This window comes from Arachis duranensis, chromosome 1 (genome assembly GCF_000817695.3).
Source record: "Arachis duranensis cultivar V14167 chromosome 1, aradu.V14167.gnm2.J7QH, whole genome shotgun sequence".
NCBI lineage: Eukaryota > Viridiplantae > Streptophyta > Magnoliopsida > Fabales > Fabaceae > Arachis > Arachis duranensis.
Genome location: NC_029772.3, coordinates 70,372,261 through 70,384,064, shown reverse-complemented (window position 1 = coordinate 70,384,064; position 11,804 = coordinate 70,372,261).

The window sequence follows — 11,804 nt, the reverse complement described above, 5'->3', positions numbered from 1 at the left end:
TGGATGACTTGTCTAGGCAGAAACTACCTCAAAAGAGACAAGATCCTGGGAAGTTCTCAATACCTTGTGCCATAGGCACCATGACCTTCAAGAAGGCCTTGTGTGACCTAGGGTCAAGTGTAAACCTCATGCCTCTCTCTGTAATGGAGAAGCTAGGGATCTTTGAGGTGCAAGCTGCAAAAATCTCACTAGAAATGGCAAACAATTCAAGAAAACAAGCTTATGGACTTGTAGAGGATGTTCTGGTAAAAGTTGAAGACCATTACATCCCTGCTGATTTCATAGTCCTAGAGACTGGGAAGTGCATGGATGAATCCATCATCCTTGGCAGACCCTTCCTAGCCACAGCAAAGGCTGTGATTGATGTGGACAGAAGAGAATTGATCATTCAAGTGAATAAAGAATCCCTTGTGTTTAAGGCTCAAGGATATCCCTCTGTAACCATGGAGAGGAAGCATGAAGAGCTTCTCTCAAAACAGAGTCAAACAGAGCCTCCACAGTCAAACTCCAAGTTTGGTGTTGGGAGGCCACAACCAAATTCTAAGTTTGGGGTTGAACCCCCACATTCAAACTCTAAGTTTGGTGTTGGGAGGTTCCAACATTGCTCTGAGTATCTCTGAGGCTCCATGAGAGCCCACTGTCAAGCTACTGACATTAAAGAAGCGCTTGTTGGGAGGCAACCCAATGTTATAAAAGGTTTGCTCATCCTCAAGAAAAAAATGAAAGAAGGGAGTAGAAGAAGAATAGAATGAAGGAGATAGAGAGGTGTGAGTGGTTTGGCCAAGGGGGGAAAGAAGTGTTTATAATGTGTGAAAATGAAGGAGGGATGAGGGGTTTATATAGGAGTGGAGGGAGGGGTAGGGTTCGTGTATTAGGGGTTGGGTTTGGGAGGGAAAGGATGTGAATTTAAATGTTAAGGTAGGTGGGGTTTTTGGGGAAGAGTGGGTGGATGTGATTGTTGAAGAGGTGATGGCAAAGAGAGATAGGGTGATTGGTGAAGGGTATTTGGGGAAGGGTGTCATTAGAATGTGTGAAAAAGAGAGAGAGTGAGTTGAGGTAGGTGGGGATCCTGTGGGGTCCACAGATCCTGAGGTGTCAAGGATTTCTCATCCCTGTACCATTCTGGCGTGTAAACACCCTCTGAGCACTAATCCTGGCGTTAAACGCCAGGTTGCTGCCCATTCCAGGCGTTAAATGCCAGGTTGCTGCCCATTTTCGGCATTTAAACGCCAGGCTGCTGCCCATTTCTGGCGTTAAATGCCAGTTTTTCTTCCCTTTCTGGCGTTTAAACGCTAGTCTGGTGCTCATTTCTGACGTTAAACGCCCAGAATGGTGCCAGACTGGGCGTTTAACGCCCATTCTGCTACCCTTACTGGCGTTTAAATGCCAATAAGCTCCTCCTACAAGGTGTGCTATTTTTAGAGCTATTTTTGAATTTGCTTTGATTTTTGCAGTTGTTTTTGTGACTCCACATGATCATCAACCTAAAAAAAAACATAAAATAATAATGGAAAATGGAAATTTAACATAGATAAATAAAAATTGGATTGCCTCCCAATAAGCACTTCTTTAATGTCAATAGCTTGACAATGAGCTCTCATGGAGCTTCACAGATATTCAGAGCATGGTTGGGGCCTCCCAATACTGAACTTAGAGTTTGAATGTGGGGGCTTTGGTTGACTCTGTATTGAGAGAAGCTTTTCATGCTTCCTCTCCATGGTTACAGAGAGAGATCCTTGAGCCTTAAACACAAGGTATTCTTCATTCAATTGAAGGACTAACTCTCCTCTGTCTACATCAATCACAGCTTTTGCTGTGGCTAGGAAGGGTCTGCCAAGGATGATGGATTCATCCTTATTCTTCCCAGTGTCCAGGATTATAAAGTCAGCAGGGATGTCAAGGCCCTCAACCTTCACTAAAACATCCTCTACAAGTCTATAAGCTTGTTTCATGGATTTGTCTGCCATCTCTAGTGAGATTCTTGCAGCTTGTACATCAAAGATTCACAGTTTCTCCATTACAGAGAGTGGCATGAGGTTTATGCCTGACCCCAGATCACACAGAGCCTTCTCAAAGGTCATGGTGCATATGGTACAATATATTAAGAAATTTCCTTGATCCGATTTCTTCTGAGGTAATGTCTGCCTAAACAAGTCATTCAGTTCATTGGTGAGCAAGGGGGGTTCATCCTCCCAAGTCTCATTACCAAATAACTTGGCATTCAGCTTCATGATTGCTCCAATGTACTTAGCAACTTGCTCTTCAGTAATATCTTCATCCTCTTCAGAGGAAGAATACTCATCAGAGCTCATGAATGGCAGAAGTAGGTTCAATGTAATCTCTATGGTCTTTGTGTGAGCCTCAGATTCCCTTGGTTCCTCAAAGGGGAACTTCTTTTCATTCAGAGGATATCCCATGAGGTTTTTCTCACTGGGAATCACATCCTCCTTACTCTTTCCAGGTTTGGCCATGTTGGTCATGGTTATGGCCTTGCACTCACTCTTGGGATTTTCTTCTATATTGCATGGGAGAGTGCTAAGAGGAGTTTCAGTGACCTTTTTATTCAGCTGACCCACTTGTGCCTCCAAATTTCTAATGGAGGATCTTGTTTCATTCATGAAACTTAGTGTGGTCTTAGATAGATCAGAGACTATGGTTGCTAAGCCAGAACGACTCTGCTCAGAGTTCTCTGTCTGTTGCTGAGAAGATGATGGAAAAGGCTTGCTATTGCTAAACCTATTTCTTCCACCATTATTGTTGTTGAAGCCTTGTTGAGGCTTCTGTTGGTCCTTCCATGAGAGATTTGGATGATTTCTCCATGAAGGATTGTAGGTGTTTCCATAGGGTTCTCCCATGTAATTCACCTCTTCCATTACAAGGTTCTCAGGATCATAAGCTTCTTCTTCAGAAGATGCTTCTTTATTACTGCTGTATGCAGCTTACAATCCAGTCAGATTCTGAGAAATCATATTGACTTGCTAAGTCAATAATTTTTTTTGAGCTAATATGGCATTCAGAGTATCAATATCAATAACTCCTTTCTTCTGGGTTGTCCTATTATTCACAGGATTTCTTTCAGAAGTGTACATGAACTGGTTATTTGCAACTATTTCAATGAGTTCCTGGGCTTCAGCAGGCATTTTCTTCAAATGAATAGATCCGCCTGCAGAATGATCCAGTGACATCTTGGATAACTCAGACAGACCATCATAGAAGATACCTATGATGCTCCATTCGAAAAGCATGTCAGAAGGACACCTTTTGATCAATTGCTTGTATATTTCCCAAGCTTAATAGAGGGATTCACCTTCCTTCTGTTTGAAGGTTTGAAATTCCACTCTAAGCTTACTCATCTTTTAAGATGGAAAGAATTTAGCTAAGAAGGCATTGACCAGCTTTTTTCAAGAGTTCAGGCTGTCTCTAGGTTGTGAGTTCAACCATATACTAGCTCTGTCTCTTACAGCAAAAGGGAAAAGCATAAGTTTGTAGACCTCGGGATCAACTCCATTGGTCTTAACAGTGTCACAGATTTGCAAAAATTCAGCCAAGAACTGATGAAGATCTTCCAATGGAAGTCCATGAAACTTGCAATTCTGTTGCATCAGAGAAACTAATTGAGGCTTAAGCTCAAAGTTGTTTGCTCCAATGGCAGGAATAGAGATGCTTTTCCCATAGAAGTCGGGAGTTGGTGCAGTAAAGTCACCAAGCACCTTCCTTGCATTGTTGTTGGGTTCGGCCATGTCTATTTTGTCTGCTTCCTTTTCGAAAATTTCTGTCAGGTCCTCTTCAGAGTATTGTGCTTTAGCTGCTCTTAGCTTCCTCTTCAAATTCCTTTCAGGTTCAGGATCAGCTTTTACAAGAATGCCTTTATTTTTGTTCCTGCTCATATGAAAGAGAAGAAAATAAAGAAAGTATGGAATCCTCTATGTCACAGTATAGAGACTCCTTGATATGTCAGAGGAAAAGAAAAATAGAAGGATGAGGTAGAGAGAAGAATTCAAACTTATAGAGAATGAGGGGGTCCGAATTACTAATAGAGGGTAAGTGTTAGTGATTAAATAGAATAAGATGGGGGAGAGAGAATTTTCAAAAATTTTTTAAATTAAATGAGATTAGAATTTAAAACAATTAGTTAATTAAAAATAATTTTAATAGTTTTCGAAAATTAGAGGTGAAAGAAGTTAGAAGGAGATTTTGAAAAAGATAAGAAATAAAAAAAGATTTTGAAATTAAAATTTTTTTTAAAAAGATATGATTTGAAAAGATATGATTGAAAAATGATTTAAAAATATTTTATTTTAAAAATGATGACTTGACTAATAAGAAACTTAAAGATATGATTCTAAAGTTCAAATATTGAACCTTTCTTAACAAGAAAGTAACAAACTTGAAATTTTTCAATCACAACATTAATTGTTAGCAAGGATTTTCGAAAATATTAAAAGAAAAATGAAAAAGATTTGATTTTGAAAAAGATATGATTGATAAGAGAGGATATGAAAAAGATAAGATTTTGAAAAATTAGTTTTGAAACTTGCAAAATTGAAAAAGATTTGAATTGAAAACAAAATTACCTCCATGGTGTCATCCTAGCGTTAAACGCCCAGAATGCTACCTCTTTGGGCTTTAAACGCCCAGCCAGGTACCATGGCTGGCGTTTAAACGCCAAAAATCCTTCCTTACTGGCCGTTTTGAACGCCCAGCTTTTTCTTTGTGATTCCTCTTCTGTATGTTCTGAATCTTCAATTCTCTGTATTATTGACTTGAAAAGACATAATTTTGAGTTTTTTTTTGAATTTTTAATGATGAGAGAGAAAAACAACAGAATGAAATTAAACATGAAAAACTAAGATCAAAACAAGGAATGCATGCAAGAACACTTTGAATGTCAAGTTGAACATCAAGAACACTATGAAGATCATAATGAACATCAAGAACATATTTTTGAAAAATTTTTTAAGAAAAGAAGGACATGCAAGACACCAAACTTAGAAATTTTCATACTAGACACACTAACAATTTGAGAATGCACATGAGAAACAACAAAAGACACAAAACAAGAGAATTTAAAGATCAGACAAAGAAAATCATCAAGAACAACTTGAAGATCAATGAAGAACACAATGCATATATTTTCGAAAAATGGAAGAAAAATACAAACATGCAATTGACACCAAACTTGAAATTCGACACTAGACTCAAACAAGAAACACAAATTATTTTTGATTTTATGATTTTATAAATTTTTTTTGTATTTTTTCAAAAATTATTTTGAAAAAGAAAATAAGAAACTCAAAATTTTTAATAAGAATTCCAGGAATCATGCAATGTTAGTCTAAAGCTTCAGTCTAAAAAGATTAGACATGGCTAACCAAGCTTCAGCAGAACATTACATACAACAGCCAATTTGATGGGAATCAACTGGCTCCTGTGATGATAAAAGCATCATCTGAAACTCTAGAATTCATTAAAAATTCTGAAGAACAAAATAAAAAAAAAAGAAAAAAAATTACCTAATCTAAGCAATAAGATGAACCGTCAGTTGTCCAAACTCGAACAATCCCCGGCAACGGCACCAAAAACTTGGTACACGGAATCGTGATTCTCACACTTCTTCACAACTCCATGCAGCTGACCAGCAAGTGCAATGGGTCGTCCAAGTAATACCTTACGTGAGTAAGGGTCAATCCCACGGAGATTGTCGGCTTGAAGCAAGCTATGGTCATCTTGTAAATCTCAGTCAGGCAGATTCAAATGGTTATGGGGTTTGATAATTAAAAGATGAATAAGACATAAAATAAGATAGAGATACTTATGTAATTCATTGGTGGAAATTTCAGATAAGTATATAGAGATGCTTTGTTCCTCTTGAATCTCTATTTTCCTACTGCCTTCATCCAGTCATGCGTACTTCCTTCCATGGCAAGCTGTATGTTGGGGGATCACCGTTGTCAATGGCTACTGTCTGTCCTCTCAGTGAAAATGATCTGGCTACTGGTTACGTAGGGCTAATCATCTGTCGGTTCCCACTTGTGTTGGAATAAGATCCAATGATTCTTTTGTGCACTGTCACTGCTCCCAGCACTCGCGAGTTTGAAGCTCGTCATAGTCATCCCATCCCAGATCCTATTTAGAAATCTACAGACAAGGTTTAGACTTTCCGGATCTCAAGAATGCTGCCAATTGATTCTAGCTTATACCACGAAGACTCTGATCTCATGGAATGGAAGGCTATGTTGTCAGGAGAGGCAACCATGCGTCGTGAACCAGGAGGCCAAGAGATACACACTCAAGCTATTGCATGTAGAACGGAAGTGGTTGTCAGGCATGCATTCATAAGGGAAAATGATGATAAGTCTCACGGATCATCACATTCATCAGGTTGAAGTGCGAGTGAATATCTTAGAATAAGAATAAGCTTGAATTGAATAGAAGAACAGTAGTAATTGCATTAATTCATGAGGAACAGCAGAGCTCCACACCTTAATCTATGAGGTGTAGAAACTCCACCGTTGAAAATACATAAGTGATGAAGGTCCAGGCATGGCCGAATGGCCAGCCCTCTAAACGTGATCAAGAGATCAAAAGTGATACAAAGATAGTCTCAAAATGATCTGAAGATCTCCCGATGAAAATACAATAGTAAAAGGTCCTATTTATAATGAACTAGTAACTTAGGGTTTACAGAAATAAGTAAATGATGCAGAAATCTACTTCCGGGGCCCACTTGGTGTGTGCTTGGGTTGAGCATTGAAGATTCCATGTGGAAAGACTTTTATTGGAGTTAAACGCCAGCTCTGGTGCCAGTTTGGGCGTTTAACTCCAGCTTTAATGCCAGTTCTGGCGTTTAACACCAGAAAATAGTAGAAAGTTGGCGTTAAAACGCCAATTTACGTTATCAAAACTCGGGCAAAGTATAAACTATTATATATTGCTGGAAATCCCAGTATGTCTACTTTCCAACGCAATGGAGAACGTGGCAATTGGACTTCTGTAGCTCCAGAAATTCCATTTCGAGTGCAGGGAGGTCAGAACCCAACATCATCTACAGTCCTTTTTCAGCCTCTCAATCAGATTTTTGCTCAGGTCCCTCAATTTCAGCTAGAAAATACTTGAAATCACAGAAAAACACACAAGCTCATAGTAAAGTCTAGAAATGTGATTTTTGCATAAAAACTAATAATTATATACTAAAAAACTAACTAAATCATACTAAAAACTACCTAAAAACAATGTCAAAAAGCGTATAAATTATCTGCTCATCAACGACCCAGTGCACTTGCTGATTAGTTGTGTGGAGTTGTGAAAAGTGTGATCATAGTTTCGTGCACCACCCAACGACCTTCCAATTTGTTTCATCTCCTGCCCATAAAACCCTTAACCTACTCCAATTCAAAGCTAACCAAATTAACTTCTTGAAGGAAGAAGTCTCCTTCAAAACCATTGAAACCCAGTTACAAAAGCCTCAAATCCAACAAAAGATTAAAACCCTTATTCAACAAATGCAAGAAACAATATGTTTAGAATTGCCTAACGCATTCTGGAATAGAAAACAGCATATTGTGGATCTTCCTTATGAGAAGGACTTTAAAGAAAGCCAGATTCCAACAAAGGCCAGATCCATACAAATGAATGCAAAACTTCTCCAATATTGTCAAAAGGAAATTACATACCTTTTGCACAAAAAGCTTATTCAGCCTAGTAAAAGCCCATGGTCTTGCTCAGCTTTCTATGCCAACAAACAAGTTGAATACGAAAGAGGCACCCCTAAGTTGGTTATTAATTATAAGCCTCTAAACCAAGGTCTCCGTTGGATTAGGTATCCTATCCCAAACAAAAAAGATTTGTTAAATAGACTAAATTCAGCAAGCATTTTTTCAAAATTTGATATGAAATCTGGATATTGGCAAATCCAGATTAGCGAGGTGATAGATACAAAATGACATTCACAGTACCTTTCGATAAGTACGAATTGAATGTGATGTCTTTTGGCCTAAAAAAAATGCCCCATCCAAATTCTGAAAAATCATGAATGACATTTTCTATCCCTTTTCCGACTTTGCATTAACTATATAGACGATGTGCTAATTTTTTCCCAATCTTTGCATGATCATTTTAAACACGTGAAGAATTTTATGCACAAATGGTCTAGCAGTGTCCAAATCAAAAATTAGTTTATTCCAAACTAAAATCCATTTCCTTGGTCACATGATTCACCAAGGAACAATTACACCCATTGACAGAGCTATCCAATTTGAGGATAAATTCCCTGATCACATTTTAGAATGGAATCAACTCCAAAGGTTCCTTGGTTGCATAAATTATGTAGCATATTTCATTCCAAATCTAAGAACTCATATCAAACCTCTCCATGAGAGTCTGGGGAAAAAAACCCCCCTTGGACAGATACCCATATTAAGATCGTCAAGAAACTCAAACTCAGTGTCAAGGAACTCCCTTGTCTTTACCTTTCTGTTCCACAGGCTTTCAAAATTGTTGAGATGGATGCTTCAGATCTGGGTTACAGTGGCATCCTAGAGCAAAAATTTAATAATAAAGAATGTATCATTGCTTTCATATTAAAACATTGGAATACCTCACAACAAAATTATTCAACCATAAAAAAGAGGTTTTAGCAATTGTTTTGTGTATTTCAAAATTCCAACCTGATTTATTAAACCAAAAATTTATAGTCAGAGTAGATTGTAAATCTGCCAAAGACATTTTGCAAAAAGATGTAAAAAAATCTTGCATCTAAACACATTTTTGCCTGCTGGCAAGCAATTTTAAGCATTTTTTATTTCGAAATCGAATACATTCAAGGAATCTCAAACTCTCTCCCTGATTACCTTACCCATGAATATTTGCAGGGAAAGCCGCCGCATTCCTAAAAGGGCAACATTAGCCTTTGTAAGAGGCAGAGGCATCCAAAATAGAAGTTATTAATCCCTACAAAATGATCACAACCAAGCTCTAAACCAAGAGGGTGATAACTCATAGAGAAAATTGAAAATAAAAACTAAAGACATTAATAAACAAAAGAAGCAAAAACAAGCAAACAACCCAAAAAGTATCTATTCACACTATGGACATATTTACAACAACGAAAATATAGTACTCATGACGCTAGCTCCCCGGCAACGGCGCCAAAAACTTGATGGGTTGAGATTTGCACCAATTTGGATTTTCACACTCAAGATAACTTCCATTGTAAGTATAGACCAAACCGGCAATTTAAATCCTAAACATCAAAGTTTAAAATTTCTAATTAACCAAGAGTAATCAAACCTCGGGTTGTCTTCCCTAGGAACTAATACCAACAAGTGCACAATTTTGATTGTGGAAACAAGGGGGTGTTTTCAATGATAAGGAAGTAAAAAAATAAAGAGATAAAAGAACAAGACAAAATTACAATTAATAGAGTAATAAAGGAACAAAAGAACTATGCATGTAATATAAACAAGTAAAGCTATAAAATGATGGAAAAGTAGTTCAAAACATAAATGAAACTTTGATTTGGGATGAGTTATGGAATCCCTTCCTTGCCATAACCACAACTATGATAATTATGATGGATTAATCTCACTAAGTCAACCCTTAACATCGAAGGATAAGTCAAGTGAACATAATTGTTATTAATCCACAAATCCTAGCTAACTTACCAAATTAATTGGTAAAAAGCTAGCGTTAGAGGAAACAATAACAACTAACAATCCAAGAATTAACACTAAATGTTGGACATTATAGCTCTAGTAATCCATATACTCATTTTTCCCAAGCCAAGGGGTGGAAATTACCCCATAATCAAAATTGACATTTCATCAAACACATAGAGGGCATAAATATAAAACATGGCAAAATTGTGAAAATGGTAAAAGCTATGAACCATAAATGATCACATCAACAAAAGCAACTCAAAGAAACATGCAATGATAATCAAACATCAAATTAACCAACTAGAAATTCAAAATTGCAAAACTATGTATATGTTGACAAAGGAAATTAAAGTAGAAGAAAGTGAAGAATAAGTAGTATAATAAAAGATAAATTAAAGAAATACTTACAATGAGATAGCAAAATCCAAGGCCAAAATTAAAGAAATACTTACAATGCGTGGGCACAGCTTGAGTTGCTTTTCTCCTTTGTTTTCTTCATGTTTCCTCCCTTTTTGCATGCTTTCTTCCACTTCTACCAAATCATTTTTGCCTCTAGGACCTGAAATCACTCAACAAACATATCACAGCATCGAATAGAATAAAAGTGGGATTAAATGGCTCAATTTAAGCACAAAAATGCATGTTTTCACATTTAGGTTCAATTTAGGGTTCAAACACAAAAGAATGCTATTTTAGTGAATAAGTGTGAGTTTATGTGATGAAATCCACTCAATTCAAGCTAAAATATATCGTCAAATTTGGTTTCATCATTTACCCAATCGTGAGATTATTTTGGCCCATTACTAGAGATCTTGCCCCCACCTGCCGATGAGGGGTTCAAAATTTTCACCAAAAAATTTGACCAACAGGAAACAAGCATCCTCGCGGATCTTCAATTTTTCTCAATATTTTCACTGGCCTGGGTATTCTCATGGCAATACAGGTATGGCAAACAGGAGCACCCAAAGGCACCACCAATGCTTCAAAGAAATGCTTATGTTAAATGGTAGTCTCAGTTCAATGCAACCATGGCTCACCCGGACAAAGTTCAAAAATGGTTCAACGAACACCCTAAGTTCGCTAAGCCATTTAATCATGAAGAATCAATATTTCTCAACCAGAAAGCCCAAATTGCTGCAGCCCTAGCAGGAGTGATTTAAGAAAATTGTTGTGGTGTAGAATTTCCTCAATTGAATGAATTCTCGTTGCAAGTATAGTTCTACACCAACAAACAATCCTCCCAATCAAAAATATTGGTTGTCACATGTACAAACCCAATTGAAAATTAACCGAAGTATTAAGACTCCGGGTCGTCTCACAAGGAATTGCAATGAAGTGCTTAATTATTGGCTCTGGGGATCAAAGGGGTTTGATTTGATATTGGGCAAGGAAATGTAAAAGCAAGAAAGTAAATGATACGAAAAGTAAATCAAACAAGCAATTAAAGGAAGCAATTAAAGAAAGAAAGACATTCATGGCAATGAATTGAGATCATAGGCTTTCTATCCTAGTCATGCATGATTAATTCATCTTATTTAGTCAACTCCAACAAACAGGGAGAAAGTCAAACAAGATTAATCAATCATGTCACAAATATAAACAAGAATTTATCCCATTACGTTAACTCCAACAAATAGGGAGGAAGTCTAACGAGACTAGCTAATCTCAATCCAAAAGTCCTAACCAACTTACTAATTAAACTAGCAAAAGATTAGCATCAATGGAAACAATATTCCATAAGTCCTAACCAACTCACTAATTAAATTAGCAAAAGATTAGCGTCAATGGAAACAATATTAGCTAAAAACTCTAGATCACCAACATAAGTTGGGTTTTCATAACTCAAGATTGCCTAATTACTCTTTCCAAGCCAAGAATGCTCAAAATCTACTCTAACATCCAACCAAGCATTTTGTCAAACACTTGGTGGGCACAAAAGGAAAGCATAGTAAATGTACAAGAATAATAAAATCTACCTACTACCAATAGCAAGAAAAGTAAAATCAATAACTCAAATCAACAATAAAAATAACATCAAACATAAAATTGCATTAAAGGAAAATTAAGATCCAACAAGGTTCATGAACATAAAAGCAACAAAATAAAAGAAATGAACAAGTAAAAACTAGAAGAGTAGAGATGTAACAA